The sequence below is a fragment of the Mastomys coucha genome, unplaced genomic scaffold (genome assembly GCF_008632895.1).
Source record: "Mastomys coucha isolate ucsf_1 unplaced genomic scaffold, UCSF_Mcou_1 pScaffold20, whole genome shotgun sequence".
In the NCBI taxonomy this organism is placed as follows: Eukaryota; Metazoa; Chordata; class Mammalia; order Rodentia; family Muridae; genus Mastomys; species Mastomys coucha.
Genome location: NW_022196903.1, coordinates 26755821 through 26781248, shown reverse-complemented (window position 1 = coordinate 26781248; position 25428 = coordinate 26755821). Strand labels below are relative to the sequence as shown.

General features: G+C 42.9%; 1 long non-coding RNA gene across 1 annotated transcript in view; it reads right to left on the bottom strand.

Annotated features, from left to right (window-relative positions):
• Nucleotides 1-5455: 5455 nt before the first annotated feature.
• The window catches only part of LOC116098047, a 37271-nt gene continuing 17298 nt past the window's right edge, over nt 5456-25428 (bottom strand). The window contains exons 2-3 of the long non-coding RNA XR_004121678.1: nt 7211-7259; nt 5456-5641 (exon numbers count right to left, since the gene is read on the bottom strand). This is a non-coding gene — a long non-coding RNA (uncharacterized LOC116098047). The remainder of the gene's footprint in view (nt 5642-7210; nt 7260-25428) is intronic.

Below are 25428 nucleotides of genomic sequence, written 5' to 3'. Positions count from 1 at the left end.
AACACTAGAAGAGAATCAGAAGAAGGGAGGGGTGTGTGTGTGTGTCTGTGTGTGTGTGTGTGTGTGTGTGTGAGAGAGAGAGAGAGAGAGAGAGAGAGAGAGAGAGAGAGAGAGAGAGAGAGAGAGAGAGAGAGAGAGAGAGAGAGAGAGAGAGAGAGATGAATGCCCACCCAACATAACACATGGAAAGGACTTACTCTAGGCCTTCTCCTGAGCTGCTCTGGGATGGGATGGGATGGGATGGGATGGGATGGGATGGGATGGGATGAGTAGGGCAAGGCCTCCCAATTTCTGACTCAACTGTCTTCAGCCATACTCCAAAGTATGGCTATTGTGTCTCCCTCAACAGCTCAGCATTAATGTAGAAAAGTTAGGAGATAGCAACATGAAATAAGCAAGTATTCTACTATCCTTGCTTACTCCTTCCATGAGGTCTCATTCAGCTTGGGGGACAAGACTGACACATGGGAAGTAGATTATCCTGGTAACCACATCAGTCAGAAGTTGTCAGAACCCCACCATCAACCTCTGGTGAGGCACTTCACTCCTCTGATAGGGAAAGGAAGAGAAAACCCTACTCTATCCTCCCAGGGCCTCATGAGAGCAAAGGTCTCTGCAAATACTGTTTGAAAGGGCATGTGCAGTATCAGCCCTTGCTTCCCAAGCATCATGTCGTTAGTATCCCATCACACTCTTTCCAGGATGCATGCACCATAGTCCCAGGAGGACTATGGTCTATTGGACTGGGCCATGGTCAGGGCAGGGAGGAAGGAGGAGCCAAAATTAATGAGTTCTACAGACATGCTGGACCATTCTGTTTATAAAGAATGCACACTGGTATAGGGTATCACCCTCAAATGCCAGTTTCCATTCCTGCCTTCAGCTGGGGCCTGTTCCCCTCAGCTTCTTCCTGCTCAGTGGACAATGGCATACACTGCCTGTGAAGCCAGTTAAAACATGCTTCCGGGGTGCTGGAAAATGCCTCCAGAGTCCTTATGCAATGTCATAGAGAGCCACCCTGACCCATGCCACACTGCCTACTGTGCTTCAGAAAAGTCTGCTGCTAGGTCCGTCCACAGGGGCTCACTGTGATCCAGGTCAGCCAGGCAGGTCATTTCTGTCCGTCTGTCAGACAAGCTTCTTCAGCGGGTCCACGTAACAGAGTCTGTGTCTTGCTAGAATAGGACGCACTAGAACCCTTCCCTCTTTGGAACAGAAGAGAGGTCCTCAAGTAACTTGGCCACCCTTCCTCCTACCCGCTCAGTTCCATGCTTGATGGCAACCATTTCTCCTAGAAAAGCAGGTTCTATCCATCCCAGGAGTGACTCCAGTTGCTTTCCTTCCCTGAAATGGCAGCCGGAAGCACTCACAAAGGCCTCTGGTCAGGGCCAAGCTGCTTTCTGGCAGTTTTTCTGCCCTGTGTTTACTATGTAATCCTCACCCACGCTCAGTGAGTATTCTTAAGGCAGGAAGGAGCCCATGTGCAGCCCAGGAATATTGATATTTCACACATAATTTTTACAGTGTATTTATGATCAAGGAGTCCATGAGATCAAGAGCCATGATGTTCCAGGGTTTTTGCTAGCCAGGAAGGCTGGTCCATGGGGAAAAAAACTAGATAAGAATAACAGGGAGAGGTTCCTCTTCAGATCCCATGTACGTATGCTATGGGCAAAGCTGGCCGTGTTCACCATTGTCTTGTTTCTGTAAACAGTAAACTGGTCTTGTGGATTGAAAAGGTCCTTTGGGGAAAAGTTTTAGGTGCTGTCAACCAGCCCTTCAGGACTTGTCCTTAAACGTATGGAGATATTGCAGAATCCCTTCCACTGGGTTTGTTCAAATGTGCCCTGCCTATCCTCTTTACAATTCAGAAGTTCGGAGTAGCACCAACCCAAGCACACGACTAGACATTGCAGGTGGCCTTGCTCCAGGCAGCCCAGAGACCTCACTTTGGGAGGCACAGCTTGGCTGGTGGGGAGCAGTTGCTTTGCTCCTCAAGCTGTGGCCCATGCTCATCAGTGCAGAAGTGCAAGCCTTTTTGCCCTCTTTAATCTAGGCGTTTGGTTCGACAGCTTCTCCTGGTGATTCCTTCACACTGAAAGTTGGGAGGCATGGCTGTTCTCAGAGTGGCATGAATTGGAGGCCTGCTGAGACATTATGTACTAGGTCCTCCCTGAAGCTCTAAGTTCAAGGTCAGGGATGGGGCAGGAGGTTGGTCAATGATAAATTCCCAGGGACTGTTGGTACTGGGACCCAGGGGCCCACATTGAGAATCACCACTATTAGTTTAGAGGTTTTTCTTAGCCTGCTGTAACTGTCACCATCCAAGAGTTGTTTTACACTCATTTATTGTGTGTGATCCACAACTCACATTTAAAGGTCGGAGGACATACTGCAGAAGCCAGTCCTCTCTCCTTCCAACCGTGGGAATTTCAGTGATCAAACTCGGGTTGTCGGGCTTGCCCAAAAGCTGGTGAGCCACCTCAGCGGTCCTATCCAGGAATTTTTTTAAATTACTAATTCATGAGTTCTGTCTTTGAGCTCTGGTCTGGGCCAATCCTGGATGCATATCTTGAGATCTAGAAGCTGCATAAGTGAGTTTAATGTACAGGTTAAGATTGGCAATCATCTTTCTAGAACCAGACAACTGATGCAAATTCTCACTGGTAGCCCGAGAAAGGTCACTTCACCTCTTCAAGCTTAAGCCCCTTGAAGTAAAAAGTGGATGAAGATTCCTAAATAATTAATGATACAATGAGAGTAAATCACATATTCAATTCTTGTTTCCCTGCCATCCCTGAACACTGTCTTCATTAAGAGCCCCTGGCTCCACGCTGACCCTTGACCCCAACTCTCAGATTCTGTCCACTCCACTTTTTTTGTTTTGTTTTGTTTTGTCTTGTTTTGCTTTGCTTTTTGAGACAGAGCTTCTTGTGTCCTTGCATCTAACTCCATTTAATAAAGGATGACCTTGGACTTCTAATCCTCTCCCCTACCTACTTTTATCTTCTTCTGGGGATGGAATCCAGAACTGTACAAATTGTACAAACTGGGTTACATCCCTCCACATGTTGTTGCTGATGTTGTTGCTGTTGCTGTTCTTGTTGATGATGATGATTGATGATGATGATGATGATGATGATGATGATGATGATGATGATTCTGGCTTGCTTCATTTTCGTTCCTGGCCCCCCTTCAGGTGTTAGGGATACAAAAGTAGAAAGGTGGACCTGGCCCATTACAATCCTTAAGCTGATCAAGAAGATCAAACTGGACAAGAAAAATAAGGACAAAATAGAATTAAAGTTTTAAACATGAGACATTCTGAGAAGGAAACAAGAACCCAAATTCTAATGGTAGCAGGAATAAGGCATTTTATGTGGGTGGTCACATTAAAGAAGGCCTCTTTTCTACCTGAACCCCTAGGAAAGAAAGGATTCGTATTAGTCCAGTGGCTCGCTCTCTCTCCCTACTGCCTGAAGATCTGGATGCAGAACTTTCAGCTACATCTCCATCATTATGTCTACCTATGTGCTACCATGCTCCCCACCATGATGATAATGAGCTAAAAGTTTGAAACTATAACAAGTCCCAATTAAATAGTTCTCTTATAAGAGTTGTCTTTGTCTTGGTGTCTCTTCAAAGCAATAGAGCACTGACTAAGACCCAGGCCAAGATCACAGCAAGGAGGATGTGGGGAGTAAGACCCTCCAAATGATCAGAGATCTGAGAGGAGGGGTGAGGTCATAGAAAGAGACAAAGCCTTACTTCTCCAACTTGACTTTAGCCATTTCCAAGTCAGCCTGGTCCTAACACTCGATTCTGCAACCAGCCTATCTTTTTAAGCCTATCTACCCCAAACTTCAAGTGCAATAATGACTGGTTGGTGAGAAGCAAAGACCCAGGACCCAGAGTGAAGACACTAATGTGATCTACAGAAATGATTAGAGGCCCCAAACACCAAATTTTATCAATGAACAAAACTGCAGAGTAAGAACAAGCATTGTCTCCTGCCTGCCTGAAACCCCTATGTGCATCAAAAAGACCCCTCTCCCTAGGAGTCCAGAGCTCTCTACAAACAGAGCCTGTTGAGCAGACAAGGAGCCCCATATGTTTAGCATCTTATCTGAAGATTCTCGATTATACTGAAGCTCCTTAAACTGTCATGTTCTTCTTTCCAACACTTGCTGAAGCTGGAACATCCAAGTCTACACTGCAAGCCATGCTTACTCTTCCAGCTGCTCCAGAAGATGACTTCTGCCCATCTCCACCTGCTTGCCTGGATTGGGAGCCTCCTTCATCTGTCCATGAACCTTGTCTATGAGGATGGTGTGGAAATGGAATGTGTGTGCTCCATTGTGTCTCCATGGAGGTGTCAGCAGGCAAGTCTTTTCTAGTGTCCATTTCATGCAGTCCTGCTACCATGCATGCTTTCTGTGTATTTCTCTACCTCTGCTTGTCCTTCCACATCCTACCTCCACGTACCAAGATAAGGAAAGTGGTTGGTTTGAATATTCGTCACCTGCCATGTGTCTTCAATGTATCATCTCATTTCATCAAAGCCATCACAATGCCAAATTTCTCAATGAAGAAACTGAAGCATAGAGAGATCAAGTGTCTCATCCAAGCTAGTCCATCTAGAGCAAAGTCAGCACTTGAACTCCAGACACAAACATAGTTGTCATTGGGCCTGCCACACTCCTTTCCCTTAGTGCCAGTCTGCTCATCCCACCTCAAAGCTTCTGCAATATAGTGGGCCAGGGAGTCAGAGGTCAGCCCAAGGACATAGCCCACCCTCTGAGGTGAGCTTGATCTTTTGGGTCCCCCAGTCCTACTTGAAATACAAGTTGGTTTAGCATCATTTTTGACCTTGAGGTGCAGCCATAGTTCAAATAAGGTTGCATTTCTCGACAGATCCAGATAGATTTTTGTCAAGGCATCAGAACAAAGCTGTCCTGCTAAGCCCTCTGTGAAGGTGCAAATTGCTAACCTGATTTGAATATGTCTCCAGCTTGCTTGGGTCCTGTCAAAAGGTTTTGATACAGAGCTGAAGAATAATGAATAACAGATTCTGATATGGGTTCTAGTTATATTTGAGCTTGAGATGAATTCCGAGTTGTCTGTTGTGGGAGCCAATTTCAGTGTCTTCAAATGGAGTTGGCAAGCAAGGCAAGGGCAAGACAGAAATGAACCAATAAAATCAAGAGCAAATTAATTAAGGTCCCGGAGTCTGCTGCAGAATGGTGACAAAGGAAGATGGCAAATAGTGCTTTCTCCAAGAACAATAAGTTGGGGTATTTTTATATAAGTTTCTAGAAAAATAATTTAATTTTGACATCATCTCCACAAATCAAGTAGGTTTATCTTTCTCCCATGGAGAGTAGAGATTGCCCTTCTTCTGGCCAGAGGGGAAGCTCATTTCCCCTTTCCTTATCATTTATTAGAAATCAAAATATTGTTTCAAATGGATGTGTTTAATATTTCAGACTCTGTAATGTGTCCAGCACAAAAGGGCAACTATGGTAAGCAGGGAACAGAGGTTAGAGAGATGAGAAATGACCAAAGACATTCTCCAATCCGCAACTCCTCGTCCTCTGAGGCTTGGCTGATTGGCTTCCACTCAATCTTGAATTTTTTCCACCTGAGAATGAAGACAGTAAGACTAAGGCTACTTCCCCTTCTTGAAGTACAGACACATCCAATAATAACAACTGTATCACCCACTGCATAGGAAGTTGGATGAGAAAAATATTACTTAGTTCATATTTATTAATAATAGGCTTCAAATAAATCATTTTTTCCTTTCGGTATTTTTATCTTTTTGTGTGTGTGTGCATATATTTGCATGTGTGGATATACAAGGGGTGCACATGTGTATTTAAGGTATGTGTATGTAAAGGTACATGTGTGTACAAGTGTACACAGAGAGGAGCCAGAAGTCAACATCAAGTCTTCCTCAGTCACTCCCTGTCTTATATTTGGAGACAGAATCTCTTACTGGATCTGGAGCTCAACAATTGGCTTGATTGGCTGTCCAGCAAGCCCCAGGGATACTCCAGGCTCCACTTTCCCAGGACTGGGATTGCTGGCTTGTATCACTGTGCCCAGATTTTTTTTAAAGATTTATTTATTTTATATATGTGAGTACACTGTAGCTGTCTTCAGACACACCAGAAGAGAGCATCGGATACCATTATAGATGGTTGTGACCCACCATGTGGTTGCTGGGAATTGAACTCAGGATCACTAGAAGATCAGTCAGTGCTCTTAACGGCTGAGCCATCTCTCCAGCCCCCTGTACTCAGATTTTTATGTGGGTTCTGGGGACCTGAACTCAAGTCTTTGTGTCATCTCCTCAGCCCCTCCTTGTGACATTTCTCTATTAGGGTTCCCTTCACCAAATGGCTCGTCCCTTTCCTCACCTCCTCTTCTATGAATATTTCAAGTGTTGCTTGGCTATTTAAAATGCCGGGCAGAGCACCCAACTACACTATGCCTCAAACCCCATTCCTTGCATGGAATACCTGATGAAAAGCCAAAGACCCATGCACCTTCCACTCTAGACTACTCTGGGACAGTAAAATGAAATTCCTCCACTGTATCAATTTGGCAAGTTTGAAATTCAGAGTGTCAAGTTTACCTATAATGAGGGACACCTCTACTGACCCAGATGACAGGTTCAGCCCGAGGGATGGTGACAAAGCAGCTAACTCAATTACCAAGTGTTTGGGACGTGTGAAGCACTGTGCGAATGCTAAGCAATAACATTATGGCTTCATCTGAAAGATGTGCGTATCACCCAGGAGCATCAGTAAGTCAGGAACATAATTTGCAATAAGTCATCATTAATTAACGCTAAATTGCCAGGCCCTTCCTGGGGAAGCAGTGTATTAAACTGACATGGGTATGTGAAGAGTTCATTATGGTTAATGCTGTGAGAACACAAATCGAAGGACTAAATAGTGGATTAGAAGGTGTTTGTGTCCAAACACCTCCATGTCGGCTCCACAGCTGCCACCCTCCAGTGGAGATACTCGCTTGTTGCTAAGGAGGATCATGGGAGACTTGGAAACTGAGAAGGAGGCTCTCACAATGAGGAATAGCAGGATACATGGAAGTACACGCCTGAGCCAGCACTTGGGCAACACAGACAGGGAGGTGCCAGTGGCAGTGGTGGTCACCTAAGGCAGAGGGGGAGGGGGAGGCTTACCTCAGGTGAGTCTGTTTTCCATCTATTTCCTCTGCCAGCACCTTGCCTACTGTTAAAACACAATTCATCACAGAGAAGTATGGCTTCAGACTTAAAATAAAGTGATCCTAACATACATTCAAAAGTTCATGGCCATGAGCATAGGCCTAAGTAGTATAATCATTAATCTATATACACTAATATATGCATGTATTTGCATATATATCTTGTTATAAAACAAAGTTGCCCGCAGCACACAAGTTGAGTCTCCAACATTCATTGTAATAAAAAAGCAAAAGCTACTGAACTATGAGCACTGGAACACTACACTGTGGCTACACCCCAGAATACTGCCTTTATTTCCCCTAGGTAAAAGATCTGGTAGCAGATACATTTTTTTTTCTAAACCTCTTTATTAGATCATAAGTGCTGATTAAAAAGGAGACACTTTTTCTCCAGTACTAATAAAACATTAGCATAAAGACAAGAGTGTGACAGCTAAGGAGATATGTTATTTGACATGAATTCCTTCCCTGACTGAGCACTAGCATCCATGACAGAAAAATGAGCAAGAGAAAAAGGCGTGCATGCATGCATGTGTGTGCACACACACATACACACATACACCACCACCATCACCAGCATTTGTACTAGCTGCAGAGACAGCCAAGTACACAAATGAGCAAACAGATATAAAAGGGAGAGGAGAGGAAGGTCCAGGGTTGTGTAGAGTAATAGCTTAGACAGGCAATAGTGGAGGCAGGAATGCCTCTTGGGAAAAGGCACATGGGAGCTGAGGGTTGTCTGGGAATTGAGGCTTAGGCTAGCCCAAGCAAGAAGAAACTGAAGCAGAGACAGGAAGCCCCAGATTCTTCTATACCTTGAGCAAAGGAGGCAAGCAGGAAGCCCTTTCAACTACCAGCCAAGATTGGCCAGGGTAACATCAGATCAGAGCTCTGTTCCCTCTCATAGGACAGCTTAAGAACCACCTGTCCTGTAACTGAACACTCAAGTGTCAAGCCGGCCACTTGGCAGCTAGCTAGAGCTACAGGGAAAAGGACCTGGAAAGTAACAAACGTTGCAGACAGGGATAGACTCGGGAAGCTATGCACCTCCAAAGCAAGGCAGACAGAAGAAGATGGCTTCCTGGGACTCTGATCTCAAGGGGCTCTGATCTTCTGATGGGCCTTGAATTCTGTGTAAGACTTTCCTTTGAATAAAGTTTCCTTAGTTTCAGACAGCTGGATATCTCAGTATGTTCCTGTAATCTCAGCACAAAGGAGGCTGAGACAGTGGAATTAAATTCAAAGGAGTGTGGGCTACATAGTGAGTTCCAAGCTTGGTCTACAGAGTGAGAGCCTACACACACACACACACACACACACACACACACACACACACACACATACACACACACAAATACACACAAAGACAGACCGACAGAGATACACATAGACACAGACACACACGGGAGAGACATCCAGACATAGAAATGGACATACACAGACACAGACACAGACACACACACACACAGAAGAGACAGACAGACAGAGACAAACAGACACAGTGAAAGAGAGAGATACAGACGGACAGAGACACACAGACACACAAGAACACAGACACACATGGGAGAGACAGACAGAGAAACAGACACAGACACACACAAAGGGGAGGAGGGAAGGAGAGAGAGAAAGAGAGAAACACAGACACATACACAAGGAGAGAGACAGACAGACATACACATAAAGAGAGAGATACAGACAGACAGAAACACAGACACATAGGAGAGACAGCAAAGACACACACAGAGGAGGGAGAAAGAGAGACAGAAACAGACACAGAGAGACACACATACAGAGACAGAGAGAGAGACAGAGAGACAGAGAGATGGGGGAAGCAGGTATTATCACAGAACAACATAGGCTGCCCACTCCAGTGGTGATTTTAGAGCTATCCTGTTAATTACCTGAAAGAAGTCAGGAGACTCAAGACAACTGATTGGATTAGGGACAAAGGGGCTGGGTTCACCATGAGGTCTCCTCCCCTACTCATCAGCTGTTCCTAGAGATAACATCTCAGAAGCCTTAGCGCTTCTCTGGAGAGAGACATGAGATAAATAGAAGGCATTGTTAGCCGGAATGTCTTTCTTCTTTATTAGAAAGCTATCAGAAAGGAATTGCTTTTCCAGGCCACAGGGAGCTGCAGTTCTGTCTCTACAGGTAACCTTGAAAGCAGACACAATGGCCTCCCTTTTCTCAATGCTTCCTTTACACATCAGTCTTCCGATGGCACGCTTAACCATTCAGGCTCCTTGTGTATGGCATGGAGCCACCACACCCTCCTCTACTCAAGCCTGGCTGGACTCTACCCTGTCTTGTTAGCTGAGTGTCACCTGTTCTTCCAGCCACTAAGTACATAGCTTCTGAAAACCCTTTGTTTTAAAAGAACAAAGAGAAAGATACTCCTGTGTGGTAGAATTTCTTCCCAATTCTGTGGAGATGACTCACCTGTGTGTCAATAAAACATTTCACAGCCAAATGACAAAAGTCACATATTCATATGAATATGTACACATATGTACAGAAACATGCATGAGCAGAAACATACTTCAAATGTGTATTGTCCACCTGCAGAAGGACCTGAAGAACAAAAATGCAGGGCATGAGGAAGATGAAGCTGCTGAAAAGGGAGCCATGAGATCCATTGGCTTTGTGGAAACTGAGGCAGAGATGCCATGGGCAAAAATCAAGGTATAAGGTAAAATTCAAATGCTTAAACATGTTTAGAAGAAGAATCTGCCCTGAGGACAAAGCAGGAGGCTGCACTCAGAGTGCTCTGACTATGGCCTCACTCCCCAGCTAAAGAACTCCTAATCCCTCTGTGGAATCTCCTGGGGACAAAGGGCTCTGAGAAGCACTTAGTGAGAGCCCCTGACCTTGAGTTTGTGGGTGTGGCCAAAGTTCCTAAATGCTTTCCAGACTTTGGAGTCCTAATGATGTCCCAGTAAGACTCAAATGTGACAGACTTCTGTGCTTAATTTTAATCCCAGGGATATTCTCCAAGACTGAGCCTTCTCTATCACCACCGGCTCTCTGGGATCTGGAGGGGCTAGGCATCTCATGGCACATGTTCAAAGTCATTATCTGTTAGAGTTAAAAAGGATAGTCAATCAACAGACACACACTCTGCATATTCCAGATTATATGGTAAATGTGGGTGCTCACTGTCCTTTTGGGTTCTTTAGAATGAAGTTGTTCATTTGCATTTTATATATGTTCATTGACATTGTTCACTTAATCACCCCACTTCTACCACAAACTCTCCAGCTCAGGGGCTGGGCTGCCCTTCCCTTCGAGACTCTTTCCTGTATAATCTAGCCATTTTGGTTACCTCTCATCTTTGCCTTCTTGGCTACTGTACTTGTTGCCCTCTCTCTCCTTTCCTTTCTCCTCCCAATCTCTCAACATGGTCCAGCTCAGTCAGAGTCATGTCCACTCTAGACTCTCCCAGATGTCTCGGTCTCTGCCTATACTCTTGTAGAGGAATTTTAATCCAGCAACATGGCTGATTTGTCAAGGGATCACATTCAAAGATGTAAATCTGTGTGAAATGGTTGGATTGCAGATATATTGAACACCTTTAATCCCTCTGACTGGAACACAGACATGTTCTTAGTATACACCTTTGAGGCAAAGTTAGTTTGTAGAAGGAAGCAGCCATGTTAGAAAGTGATGACTAATGGCGAAGCAGACAAAGTGATGAATCAGAGAAAGATTTGACTGAACAAGTTAGAGATAGGATATGCCAACACTAATGAGAACAGCACAGAAAATAGAAGCTATTTAAGAGTAGCACAGGGAGAGACAGTCAGTTGGGAGTCAGTGCAGTGAGTGCATCCAAGTGGAGTTGAATGTGTTAGTGAGTTCATGCAGTTCAGTGGAGCTCATCAGAGGCAGTTAAAGCCAGAAAATGAGAAGGAGCTAGAAGATTAGAGAAAATTGCCAGAGTTAGTTTGAGGTCAAACAGAGCGGTTCAGTGAGAAACCAAGAGAAGCCAGATTGAATCAGGCAGCTTGGAGAGACATTTGAGCCAGAACGGCTGAGTTGGACCAGCCAGGCAGCGTTCAGAAAGAGCTAAAAAGAGTGAGTCTCTTCAGCAGTAAACCTCTGAAATAACAATTGTATCTGGTGAATAAGTTACTTTTACAGCTCTGCCCTTTATTTATAGTAAACCTTTTCGTCCACCATAGCTAGGGGCAGTCATGTTCTTTCCTTTTTATTTATTTTTTTCATTCATGATCCAACTGGCCATATGGGAGAGACAGCAACTACTCCCCTACTCACATTCGATGCAGAAGGAGACAAGTGCTTGGGTGGGCTTAAGTAAGTTCTACAGAGAGCTTCTTGCTTCACCTGTTCTAGCCTCTGAGATGACCCTGTGTCTGTGCTTCAACATTTGAATTACCCAGATACCCATGCAGCTAACATCTATTTCTGTGTACTAAGTTACCCTGTAGCTTGAAGACTCTAAAAGCAGCATGCAGTTAGTAGATCACAGTTTCTGTGAATCAGGGATCTAGTGGGTTTAGCTAATCATTTCTGCTTTGATGGAATTCACTAGTTACATCCACTCTGTTCACAGAGCTACAGCCAACTCCAGCTTCAACTGGGGAATGCACACTTCCCAAGCTACAATAGTTGGTCATTAGCAGGATTCTTTTCTAACAGATATCAGATCAGAGCCTCTGTTCTTTCCTGGATATTGGCTAGAAGCCTCCTTGACACATGAGCCTATTCATAGAACAAACCACAGCATGCTATTTCCCATTAACATCAGTGAGGCAGGAGAGAAGGAGGACAAGTAGGGGAAGAAAGAGGAGAAGGAGGAGAACAATAAGGTGTACAAGAATTTTGAAGAGAAGACAATGATTGCAAAGAAGAGGAGTGGGAAGAGGAAGGATAGTGAGAGGACTCTAGGTTTGGCCTACTCTCACAGGGGGTCAGATCCCAGGAGACAAATCCTTATGCAGTTGTCTTAGAGACTGCCTCTCACTACTTTCTTTTCCTATTTTGGACAGTGTCACTCCATAGCCCTGGTTGTCCTGGAGCTCACTATGCAGCCTGGATTGACTCTGAATATGCAGCAATCCTCCTGCCTCAACCTCCGAAGTGCTGGGATTCCAGGTAGGAAACATCTAACACATCCAGCATCCACAGTACTTCACAGATTGCATGCTGAGAATACTTCATCTGATCTGTGGACCATTCTTTCAGATTTGGAAGGGTGTTGTTATTGTTATTGTTGTTTTCTTTTGTTTTGTTTTCTGATTTATAGATATTTGCATTGCCTTTTCTAGTTAACTGTTCTGAAACCCAAAATCCCAAATCTGAAACATTTTGAGTGAACATTTTGGAACTCATAAAGTTTCTGATTTGAGAGCACTTGAGAACAAAGGATACCCAACTTCTTTACCTTCTTCATTTGAAAAACCCCAAACAAAACCACTATCCTCAGCAACACAGAGGTAGTGACTTTCTGTCGCTGTTGATGACTGCTGGTGGCACAGCCTGTGCTGAAAGGTGATACCAGGCAGTCTTGTCATATGTGACCTCCCTTAATGTCATTTATGTTAGAGGGTAATCAGGTTCCTAGGTTGGAGAATAGGTGAATCCTTGGCATGCACAGTTAAAATGAACAGTCATGAAGAGGTATGGTAGAGTGAACTTCATATTCTAATAAAGTCCTGCTTGAGCTGAAGTCATAAGACAGTAAAAATGAGTCATTGGCAGAAGCAGCCCATCTAGAGAAAAGGCAGTCAGAGAAGTGCTAGGGCACGGGTCTTAAGGCCTGGGGCCAGCATGGACTTATAGAGAAGCACACAGCCTCATCTCCCCGCCTGTTCACCCTTGGCAGGGACTGCACCCTCTGCTTGCACCAGCCTCTTTGGGTTTAGTTGTTCACTATCCATCTCTGGCCCAGGTCCATCTCAGTCTAATGCTTTAGGCAAACAGTTAATGCAGGTTCAATTTCACCCCAGAATGTGACCTTTGGAGATAGGAAGTAAAGTACAGATTCTAAACAAGGCATGCTTGTATGAAAAGCATAGATGGAATAAGATTCCTCCCCACAGGCCTGGATTGAGAATGTCATGAAATCAATGGGAACTTGACTTACCCTAAAGCAGACTGTGCAGTGGTTATTAAACTGAAACAAAGAGGTTAATATACTTAGGCCTCTTGACCACAGCAATTTACAAAGTAAAAGGTATCATATTTTATTTACTGTTCCTCTCATCACTGTGACAAAATAATTGAGAGAAGAAACATAAAACAAGAAAGATTTTTCTTGGCTAATGGTATGCAGGGATGCAGGTCATATAGGCAGTAAAAGCTTGGTGGCATCTGGGAAAATCAGGAAACGGAGGTCAAAAAATAGGATTGAGCTATAAACCTCAAGGCTACACCCACAGTGATTCCCTTCCTTCATCTGTGCCCTACCTCCTAAAGGTTCCAAGATCTCCAGCTGAGACCCAGATGTTCAAACACATGAGCCTATGAAGGGCATTTCACAGTCAAACAGCAACAGTCACATATTCATATGAATGTGTGCATATGTGTACACAAACATACATGGCCAGAAACATACTTCTTTAACCTGAAAGGACAAAGACCCAGCACCCACCTACCTCCTCCTTTCTCTTAATACATCACAAGACAAGATGTACCCCATGACTCAATGCTCATGCGAATTTGTGTTCTAGAGTACATTTTATGAGCACTTGACAGTCTGTCAATGGAGCATGCAAGTCAGAGAGTAGTTTACAGAACTCCCCCAGGCAGTTCACGTAAATATTGCAAACAGCAAGTTCCTACTGCCAACTCACTGCTGAAACCAAGAATAAGGTTTTACAAGCTCACTTCCCAAAAGAAATCAGGCTGCAAATATAAATGTGAGCATTCTTGAGATGATGCTGCCCCATCACAGATGTAACCTCAATAAATCTGTCTTTTCCATGTAAATAATGATTTTTAAACTACAAAGGTAAGATGTGCTCAGTGAGAGATTCCAAAAGGCTCAGAAGCTGATCTTGTTCCTCAATGCCTGGAGTGGACCTTGTGCTACAGCTCTCCATACCAAATACTACTTGGAGAGAGCTAGTTTCCCAGGAGTGCCAACACACCTGTGAGCATAAAAGTAAGACCACCACTTCTGCTCAGAGGGATCCACCCAGAACCCTCAGGACACAGGAACTAAGATTAAACCTGGGACAGGATCCATCTGGTTCCCAGCTATACCCAGAGCTGACCCTGTGCCACAGCTCTCCATATCCAAATACCATCAGGAGAGAGCTGGTCTCCAAGGAGTGCTGACCCACCTGTGAGCACAGGTAAGACCATCACTTCTGCTCAAATTCCTGGCCCAAGAGGGACCCACCCAGAGCCATCAGGACACAGGAGCCAAGGAACAATGGGGCAGGATCCTTCCTATTTTCATCTGTACCCCAGTGCTGACCCCGTGCCACAGCTCTCTAGACCCAAATTCCTCCTGGGGAGAACTGGTGTCACAGGAGTACTGACACACAGGCTTGCAGTAAGGGCAAGCCTCGGTCAGAGACATCAAACCAGCTAACACCAGAGATAACCAGATGGTGAGAGGCAAGGGCAAGAACATAAGCAACAGAAACCAAGGTTACTTGGCATCATAAGAACCCAGTTCTCCCACCACAGGGAGCCCTGGATACCCCAACACACCAGAAAAAAACAAGACTCTGATTTAAAATCACATCTCATAATGATGATAGAGGACTTTAATAAGGACATAAATAACTCCCTTAAAAAAATACAGGAGAACACAGATAAACAGGTAGAAGCCCTTAAAGAGGAAACACAAAAATCACTTAAAGAATTACTGGAAAACAAAACCAAACAGGTGAAGGAATTGAACAAAACCATCCAGGATCTAAAAATGGAAATAGAAACAATAAAGAAATCATAAAGGGAGACAACCCTGGAGATAGAAAACCTAGGAAAGGGATTAGGAGTCATTAACGGAAGCATCACCAACAGAATACAAGAGATAGAAGGAAGAATCTCAGGGACAGAAGACACCATAGAAAACATTGACACAACAGTCAAAGAAAATTCAAAATGCAAAAAATCTCCTAACCCAAGACATCCAGGAAAGCCAGAACACAATGAGAAGACCAACCCTAAGGATAATAGGTATAGAAGAGAGTAAAGATTCCCAACTTAAAGGGCCAGTAAATATCTTCAACAAAATTATAGAAGAAAACTTTCCCAATCTAAAGAAAGAGATGCACATAAACATACAAGAAGCATACAGAACTCCAAATAGACTGAACCAGAAAAGAAATTCCTCCTGTCACATAATATTCAAAACACCAAATGCACAAAACAAAAAAAGAATATTAAAAGCAGTAGGGGAAAAGGTCAAGTAGCATATAAAGGCAGACGTATCAGAATTACACCAGATTTCTCACCAGAGACTGTGAAAGCTAGATGATGCTGGGCAGATATCATACAGATCCTAAGAGAACCCAGGCTACTATGCCCAGCAAAACTCTCAATTATCATAGACAGAGAAAACAAGATATTCCATGACAAAACCAAATTTACACAATATCTTTCCACACATCTAGCACTACAAAGGATAATAGATGGAAAACGCCAACACAAGGAGGGAAACTACATCCTAGAAAAAGCAAGAAAGTAATCTTTCAACAAACCTAAAAGAAGATAGCCACATAAACATAATTCCACCTCTAACAACAAAAATAACAGGAAGCAACAATCACTATTCCTTAATGTCTCTTAACATCAATGGACTCGATTCCCAGATAAAAAGGCATAGACTAACAGACTGGATAGTAAGCAGGACCCAGCATTTTGCTGCATACAGGAAACGTACCTCAATGTCAAAGACAGATACTACCTCAGAGTAAAGGGCTGGAAAACAATTTTCCAACCAAATGGTCCCAAGAAACGAGTTGGAGTAGCCACTCTAATATTGAACAAAATCGACTTTCAATCAAAAGTTATCAAAAAAGTACTCATCAAAGGTAAAATGTACCAAGAAAAACTCTCAATTCTAAACATCTATGCTCCAAATGCAAGGGTACCCACATTCATAAAAGAAACCTTACTAAAGTTCCAAGCACACATTGCACCTTACACAATAATAGTGGGAGACACCCCACTTTCATCAGTGGATAGATAATGGAAACACAAACTAAGCAGAGACACAGTAAAACTAACAGAAGTTATGGACCAAATGGATTTAACAGATATCTTTAAAACATTTCATCCTAAAACAAAAGAATATACCTTCTTCTCAGCACCTCATAGTACCTTCTCCAAAATTGACCATATAATTGGTCACGAAACAGGCCTCAACAGATGCAAGAAGAATGAAATGATCCCATGCATCCTATCAGATCACCAGAGACTAAGGCTTGTCTTCAATAACAACAAAAACAACAGAAAACCCACATTCACATGGAAGCTGAACAATGCCCTACTCAATGATAACTTGGTCAAGGAAGAAACAAAGAAATCAAAGACTTTTTAGAATTTAATGAAAATGGAGGCACAACATACACAAACTTATGGGACATAATGAAAGCAGTGCTAAGAGGAAAACCATAGCTCTGAGTGCCTCCAAAAAGAAACTGGAGAGAGCGTACACCAGCAATTTGACAGCACATCTGAAAGCTCTAGAACAAAAAGAAGCAAATACACCTAAGAGGAGTATATGGTGGGAAATAAACTCAAGGCTGAAATCAACCAAGTAGAAACAAAAAGAACTATACAAAAAAATCAGCAAAACCAGGAGCTGGTTCTTTGAGAAAATCAACAAGATAGATAAATCTGTAGCCAGAGTAATCAGAGGGCACAGAGACAGTATACAAATTAATTAAGAAATTAAAAGGGAGATATATCAACAGAAACTGAGGAGATTCAAAAAAACCCATCAGATCCTACTATAAAAGCCTATACTCAACAAAACTGGAAAATCTGGATGAAATGGACAATTTTCTAGACAGATACCAAATACCAAAGTGAAATCAGGATCAGATAAACTATCTAAACAGTCCTATAACCCCTAAAGAAATAGAAGCAGTCATTAAAAGTCTCCCAAGACCAGATGGGTTTAATGCAGAATTCTATCAGACCTTCAAAGAAGACTTAATACCAATACTCTTCAAACTATTCTGCAAAATAGAAACAGAAGGAACATTACCCAATTTGTTCTATGAAGTCACAGTTAGCTGACACCAAAACTATACAAAGACCCAACAACAGAAGAGAACTTCAGACCAATTTCCCTTATGACTATCAATGCAAAAATACTCCAAAAAATTCTTGAAAACCAAATCCAAGAACACATCAAAACAATCATTCACCACGATCAAGTAGGCTTCATCCCAGGGATGCAGGGATGATTCAATATACAGAAATCCATCGACATAAGCCACTACATAAACAAACTCAAAGGAAAGAAAACACATGATCATTTCATTAGATGCTGAAAAGGCATTTGACAAAATTCAACATCCCTTCATGTTAAAAGTCTTGGAAAGATCAGGAATTCAAGGCCAACAAACCAACAAAATCAGGGAAAAAAAGATGAATATAATAACAGACACTGAGGAAAATCAAAAAAATCATTAGGTCATGCTTCAAAAAGCTATACTCCACAAAATTGGTAAATCAAAATGAAATGAACAGTTTTCTTAATAGATACCACCTACCAAAGTTAAATCAAGCTCAGCAAAGCAATCTAAATAGAATTAGAAGCAGTCATTAAAAGTCTCCCAACCAAAAAAAAAAAAGCCCAGGGCCAGATGATTTTAGCATAGTAGGAAGAAGACCTAATACCAATTCTCCTCAAAGTATGTCACAAAATAGAAACAGAGGATATTGACAACTTCATATTATGAGGCCACAGTCACCCTGATATTCAAATCACACAAAGACTCATCAAAGAAAGAGAATTTCAGACCAATTTCCCTCATGAACATTGATGAAAAAATACTCAATAAACTACTTGCAAACCAAATCTGAGAACACATTAAAAAAAATCATCCACCATGATCGAGTAGGCTTCATCCCAGAGATGCAAGTATGGTTCAACATATGAAAATCTGTCAATGTAACCCACTATATAAACAAACTGTAAGAAAAAAGATACACATGGTTATCTCATTAGATGCTGAAAAAATCTAACACCTCTTCATGATAGAAGTCTTAGAACGCTCAGGAGTACAAGGGATTATACCTAACCATAATGGAGGCAACATACAACAAGCCTATAGCCAACCTCGAATTAAATAAGAGAAACTCAAAGCAATTACACTAAAATCAGGAGCAAGACAAGGCTGTTCGCTCTCTCTGTATCTATTCAATATGGAGTGTAAAGTTCTAGCTAGAACAAAAAGACAATGAAAGGAGATCCAGAGGATACAAGTTGGTATGGAAGAAATTGAAGTATCATTATTTCCATTACATTAGCCACAAATAATATAAAATATCATGGGGTGACTCTAACCAAACAAATGAAAGACCTGTATGACAATAACTTAAAGTCTTTGAAGAAAGAAATTGAAGAAGGTATCAAAAGATGGAAAATTTTTCCGTGCTCATGGATCAGTAGGATCAACATAGTAAAAATAGCCATCTTACCAAAAGCAACCTACAGATTCTCATCAAAATTCCAACACAATTCTTTACAGATCATGAAAGAACAATAATCAACCTTGTGTGTGTGTGTGTGTGTGTGTGTGTGTGTGTGTGTGTGTGTAAATAAATACAGGATTGCTGAAATAATCCTGTACAATGAAAGAACTTCCAGAGTTATCGCCATACTTAATTTCAAACTGTATTACACAGCTACAGTAATAAAAACTACAAGGTATTGGTGTAAAAAAACAAAATAGATTGATCAATGAAATCAGATGGAAGACCCACATGTAAATCCACACACCTATGGACACCTGATATTTTATAAATAAGCCAGAAAAATACAGTGGGGGGAAAAAGAACGCACCTTCAATAAACAGTCCTGATCTCACAGAGACTGAACTGACAACCAGAAGGCCTGACTCAGTCAGACCTGGGTCTTCTGTATATCTGTATGTCTGTATAGCTTGGGGTCCTTATTCTACTTCTGACAGAGTGGGAACTGTCCCTGACCCTTTTGCCTGATTTTGAGACCCTTTTCTTCCTCCTGGGTTGCCTTGCCTAACTTAATATTAGGGTATATGTCTAATCTTGCTGCAACTTGATATGCCATGTTTGGTTGATATTCCCCAGAGGACTGCCTTTTTCTGCAGGGAAATGGAAAAGGAGTCGATCTGGTGGAGAGGAGTGGGTGGCTCGGAGAGACTGGGCACATAAGGAGGAGAAACTGAGGTAGGAATGTAATATATGAGAAGAGAATTTTACTAAAAAGCCAGACATGACCATATATGTAATTCCAGTGCTGGGGATAACAAAGCCATGAGCTCACTGAGGCTTGCTGGCCACTAACCAGTCCTAGCAACAAATGTTAACCTGTAGGTTCAGTGACAGACCCTGTCTCAAGAGACTATGTGAGGATAATAGAGTAGGACACCCTATGGCCTCTCTTTGAATTTGTGTACACACACACACACACAAACACACACACAAACACGCGCGCGCGCGCACACACACACACACACACACACACTAAATTGAAAAGAACTGCCAATGATTTTAAATGCTAAGAAGGAAAGTGGGAGTGGGGTAACTTGTACTCTGATAGATGCATAAAATGGTGTGGATGGATTGAACCGGTGTGGCAATATCTTACGAAGCAGAACATATACACCTCAGACTGACAACTCTCCTTTTGGATATTTACTCAAAGGAATAAATACATATATCCACATAGAATCAAAACCCACATGCACACATTCATAGCCGCTTTGTTCATGTGAACACGGAACCAGCAACAACACAAACATTGATCAACAGGGGAATGACTGAACACCCTTGATATAGTTCTTCACTGGAATACTACACAACACAAAGGAACAACTAACATAAGCAATGACATTTATGAACTGCAAAACTCTTATGCTGCGTAAACGAAGCTATATAGGAAAGACAGATGCTGGTATTTTCCACGTTCATGAACTTCTAAAGGGCGAGCATATCACCTATCACAATAGAGAGTGGTTCAGTGGTCTCCTGGGCCTGAGGGCAAGGAAAAGCAAATGAGCACAGAGGTGCATGAGAGCGCATTGGGGAGTGATGGAGATGTCTGTCACGGTGGGCATAGTGGTTATGTGGCTAGGCAGTATTATCAAGTTATACACATAGAAAGATTAGTTTATTATATGTGAGCTGAGTCTCAGTGGAGTTTAAGAATAGAATAAAAACCATCACTCTACCCCTTAAAATGGAAACATTTTTGCCTGTAAATTGAATCTCAAGAGAATGGAGCTTTTTATTAGTTTTATATATTTATTTAGTGTGTGCACATGCATGACACATGTCACAGAGCACATGTGGAGGTCAGTTCACTCCACCAGGTGGGTCCAGAGAAAAAACTTGTGACATCAGGCGAAACAAGCACTTTTACCCTCTGAGCCATCCTAGTGGCCCTAGACTTGAGGGGTTTTTTTCTTTTAATGAGAAAAAAAAAGATACATTCTATTCATTTTCATGGGTCATTAAATATTTTCCAAAAGTATCTTAAATTGAATTTTATGCAGCAATACTACTCAACATTATGGATGACCCATAATTTAATTGGTCTGTGCATTATTGCTGAACACTCATTTTCTCCCTTCATTTCTTCCTTTATTTACTTCCTTCTGCATTAAAAAAAAAATTGCAGTGAACATCTGCACATCTAAAACTTTGTGTCTGTCTTGGGGTCAGAGGCATGAGTCAGAGACCTTTTCAAGCCTCTCAGTATATTCACAGTGACTTCCAGAAGTTGATGCTTCCCATTCTCAATGCTACAGCTATCCGTAGTTCCTGCTAAAGCATAGCTTCCCAAACTATGTCTTGCGAGTACTGCCCCAAGTGCCTCAGCTCAGATGGCAGATGACGTCACGTAAGGGACTGCGGTGATTTCCCCGTATATGTGTATCCAGGTTCCTGCTCCTGGAGAGATGTAACAGGATTCCAGACCTTAGGAGACTTCCAGACCTTAGCACAACTGACAGACACACCATGATAGAAGTACCATTCAGGCTTTGGAACCCAGAACAAGGCAGCAGCACCAGCCAAAACAAGCAAAGGCCACATACAGACAGTTGCGTTACTGTGTGGGTGCTGGGAGCCAAACTCAGGTCCTCTGCAAGAGCAACAAATGCTCTTAACTGCTGAGCCATCTCTCTAGCTCCAAAGGAACTGTCTTAAAATACTTTTTTTAATCATCTTATTATCAGTAGATGATTCGCATACTTAATTTTACACATTTGTATCAAATAGAAATTTGACCCACAAGCAGACACCCCATCCATGAGTTTAGAGTGTGTACCAGGAGCCCCTGGAGAGGACGCTCTTGGGTCTATTGCTGCAGTCTGAACCTCCGCGGGAAAGGCAGGGTCCTCACCCCTAGCTGTCAGGATTACATACTGCGTTCCCCACATTTGCTAGCTCCCCACAGTATCTTCTCCCCAGAATGGCTGCCAAGCCCTCCACAGTGCCCTGACTGCTCTGTTTGGCTTTGATCCTCCTGTTTCTCCTGAGCCACTTTGCACCACACCCTTCAAGACACAATGGTGACTGGTGTGCTCCCACCTCTGGGCCCTTAGTAATGCCTTTCCCAGCTTAAATCCTCTTCGCTGCCCTGCTGCCCTCACCTCCTCTATCTTTGTGGAAACTTCACCCGTTATTCAGGGTCCAGTTCATGTGTGAAGCTCACCCTTGTCAGACTTCATCATCAAAATGCCTTTCTTAGCTGGCCATGGAGGTGTGTGACCATACTACCAGCTCTTGGGAGATTGAGGCAGAAGAACGATGGATTTGAGATCATTTGAAAACAGAACCATACTGAATTGTGTTACAGTTCACTGGCCCTAACCTGGGTCACAAGTACCTGTATCCACATGCCTCCTCCAAAGAACCTGCTCCACATGGTCCCATTTCCCTCCATCCTTCCCTTCCCTTCCCTCCCATGTCCCTGTCACGCATTCAGTGCGACATAACTTGTGTGGAACTCGATTTTCTGAACGTGCTGTGGAAATGGAGGAGAAATGATGTGACAAGAAGCTTGGAGCCATAGCAACCTGAGAGAGCAGAGGAAGAAAATTCTTAGGAAATAGACTTCTCCCCCTGGGTCGATGTAATTGGCAAAAGGGAGGGATACTGGAAATGATGCTTTCAAGAGAGGGGAGGAGAGACAGTATACGCACCAATGGTAAACCAAGAATATGGAAGGCGTGCAGCTCCATTCTAAGCCAGGCTCCCAAGTATCATGCACTGTCAGCAGCCTGCTACCATTCTGAGGAATTGTCCTGACCCCTTGTACCCAGAGGCACAAAAAACAGCCAATTTAAAATCGGTAGGATAAGGCAGGGAGACAAATCCTTCCATGGTGCTGTCTGCTATAGCTGGAAAATGATAGAGATAGAAGAAGAATGGACCTGTAAAGCCGATCTGAATCCCTATAAATACCCATGAAGCCAAAACTTCCAGGTGATGGAGAATGAGCAACCTCAGCCGTGCTCTCCCTGGGAAGCAGATTACAGAGTGAGAATTAAAAGGGGAGGGATTTGAACGGCTTTTTATAGCCCCTAATATTGCTTCTGACAGCAGCCTATGCAGCCTCCCTTGGCTAAGGCACCAGGAAGATGGATGGATTTGTCTTTCTGTTAAACACCATTACCCTGAGCACTGGGGGGAATGAAGAATGGGTTGTAGACTCGCATTCCAGGTTCCATCTCTTTTCTCCTAATTAAGAAAAAAAAAAGCTGCAAAAATAGCTTCCATGTGTCTTCCTTTACTCCTCCCCCTCCAACCTCAGGGGAAGATGGGTGGTCCACTAAATTACACAGATGGCCCCTCCACACCCACTAGCCCCAGGAGCTAAAGTTCAAAAACAGCCCATCCACACGAGCAGGTCCTCCCTAAGTCAATAACCTACTTCAGGATCCATTAAGTCACTTAAAGGATCCCGACCATCTTTAAACCTCAACAGCTGTTTCCATTAAGACAAATCCCAAGGGTCTGTTGTTTGCCACAGGGTATAAATGACTGCCTGTTAGTGGGACTCTCTGTTGCTGCTTTTGTGATCTAAACCATCTGTAAACGTCACAAGAGAGGAAGAAAAAAATAAAATCAGTGGTCCGACTTCCAGCGAAGGACAACCACAACAACAGGTGCAACCACTGTGTGTCAAAATGGCTGTGAAAAATGTACAAATTGTTCACGTCAGGGATTAGAAGAACTGCTACAGATGTAGCAGGGTCGTAAAACACAAAGCTATGGGGCAAAAGTCGATTGTGTTTTTCTACACCAGCGGAAAATAATTGGAAAGTGAAAATTTTAAATAGTTTCGTTGCTAGTGGTTCCTGGGCCTAGAAAAGTTGTATAAGACGTTGAAAACAGTACAATGCAACCTAAGTGACTCTGTGTGTGTGTGTGTGTGTGTGCACATGTGTGTGCACGTGTGTGTGTGCACATGTGTGTGCACGTGTGTGCGTGTGCGTGTGCGTGTGTGTGTGTGTGTGTGTGTGTGTGTGAGAGAGAGACCAGACAGACCTAAGTAAATGGAATTAGCCTACATTCTGTGTCAGTAAAATAGTTGTCTTCCTAAACTAATCAACAGACTCAACCTCAGGGGATTCCAGTCAAAATCCCATCAGGTTTTGCCTGTGGGCTGTTAAGGTTTGGATCTGAAATGTTGAGCAAAGACCCACACAGTCTAGAGTGAGTATTGTGGGGCCTCGTTAGAAGAAGTTAGGTCATTGGAGCTGTGAACTTGAGGAGGATGCTGAGCTGCTGGCATCTTCTCTCTTCTCTTCCTTCTCTCTTCTCTTCGTTTCCAGCCATGAGGTTAGTGGTTTGGTTCCTGCTGTGATGTGCTGGCTCACCACTGGCCCAACACAAACGAACCCCTTCCCTTTATAGGTGGGCTCATTTCTGGTATTTGTTGCACTAACAGAAAGTTATGTTGACAAACTGATTCAAAATTCATAGGCAAAAATCCAAAGACTAAAATTTGTGGGGAGAAATGTATTTAGGGAACTTATGCTAACTGATTTCAGGACATCCCAGAAAGCTCATAGTATGTTCTGACACTGACTTAAGTATCTAAATTTTATTTTTATTTGTTTCATTAATTTGTTTGTTTGTTTGTTTATTCTTGAAGCATAGTCTCACTATGTAGCCCTGGCTAGCCTGGAACTTACTGTGTAGTCCAAGGCGTCCTCAAACTCACGAAGACCCATCTGCCTCCCAAGTGCTAGAATTAGAGGTGTATAGCATCATACCTGGCCTGAAATAGATCAGAGATTTAAAAACTCAACTTGACTATAAAGCTTTGAGAGGAGAAGGTAAGATCTTTGTAACTGGGGCTAGGTAGAAACGTCTTAGAACACAAAGAACATGAGCCACAAAAGAAGCAAATCGATAAATTGAACATCATCTCAAATGTGAACAGCTTTTTAAAAGTCATTACTAAAATATATGAAAAGGCAAGCAGCAGACTGGGAAAAGATGTTTGCAATGTTCATAGGACAGCTCCAAATATGGAGCTATAAATTCATATCAGAAGAGGATTTATTAAGAAGATAAACTATGCATATATATATATCACTATATGTCATAAACACATTTTTTACTTGTCAATTCTAAAACAATTTAAATATAAGAAACTTTTCTTCAATGCACTAGTGGCAGGCGGTATAAGTAACCTTGTACTCAGAGTGCAGCCACAGTACAGCATTGCCACCTGTCTTCCTGTCCCTTCTGTGATATTCTGAGGTGAAACCCAGGGAACACTTCTTCTGTGAAGTGGCCCCCAAGTCCACCCCTCACAACTCTCCAGCCAGGCACCTAGAATGTGTGCCAAGCACTGTCCTACATTCTGGAGACAGAGTGGCACTGGGTGCCTGCTTCTCCCTGTTGGTGGGGGGTGGGTAGCTAGGGATAGAAGACTTCCTAACTAAAGCAACGTTTTCTAAGTCTCAGCACTGAGCACTGTGTAAATAATTTATAATCAAGCGGGGGGGGGGGGGG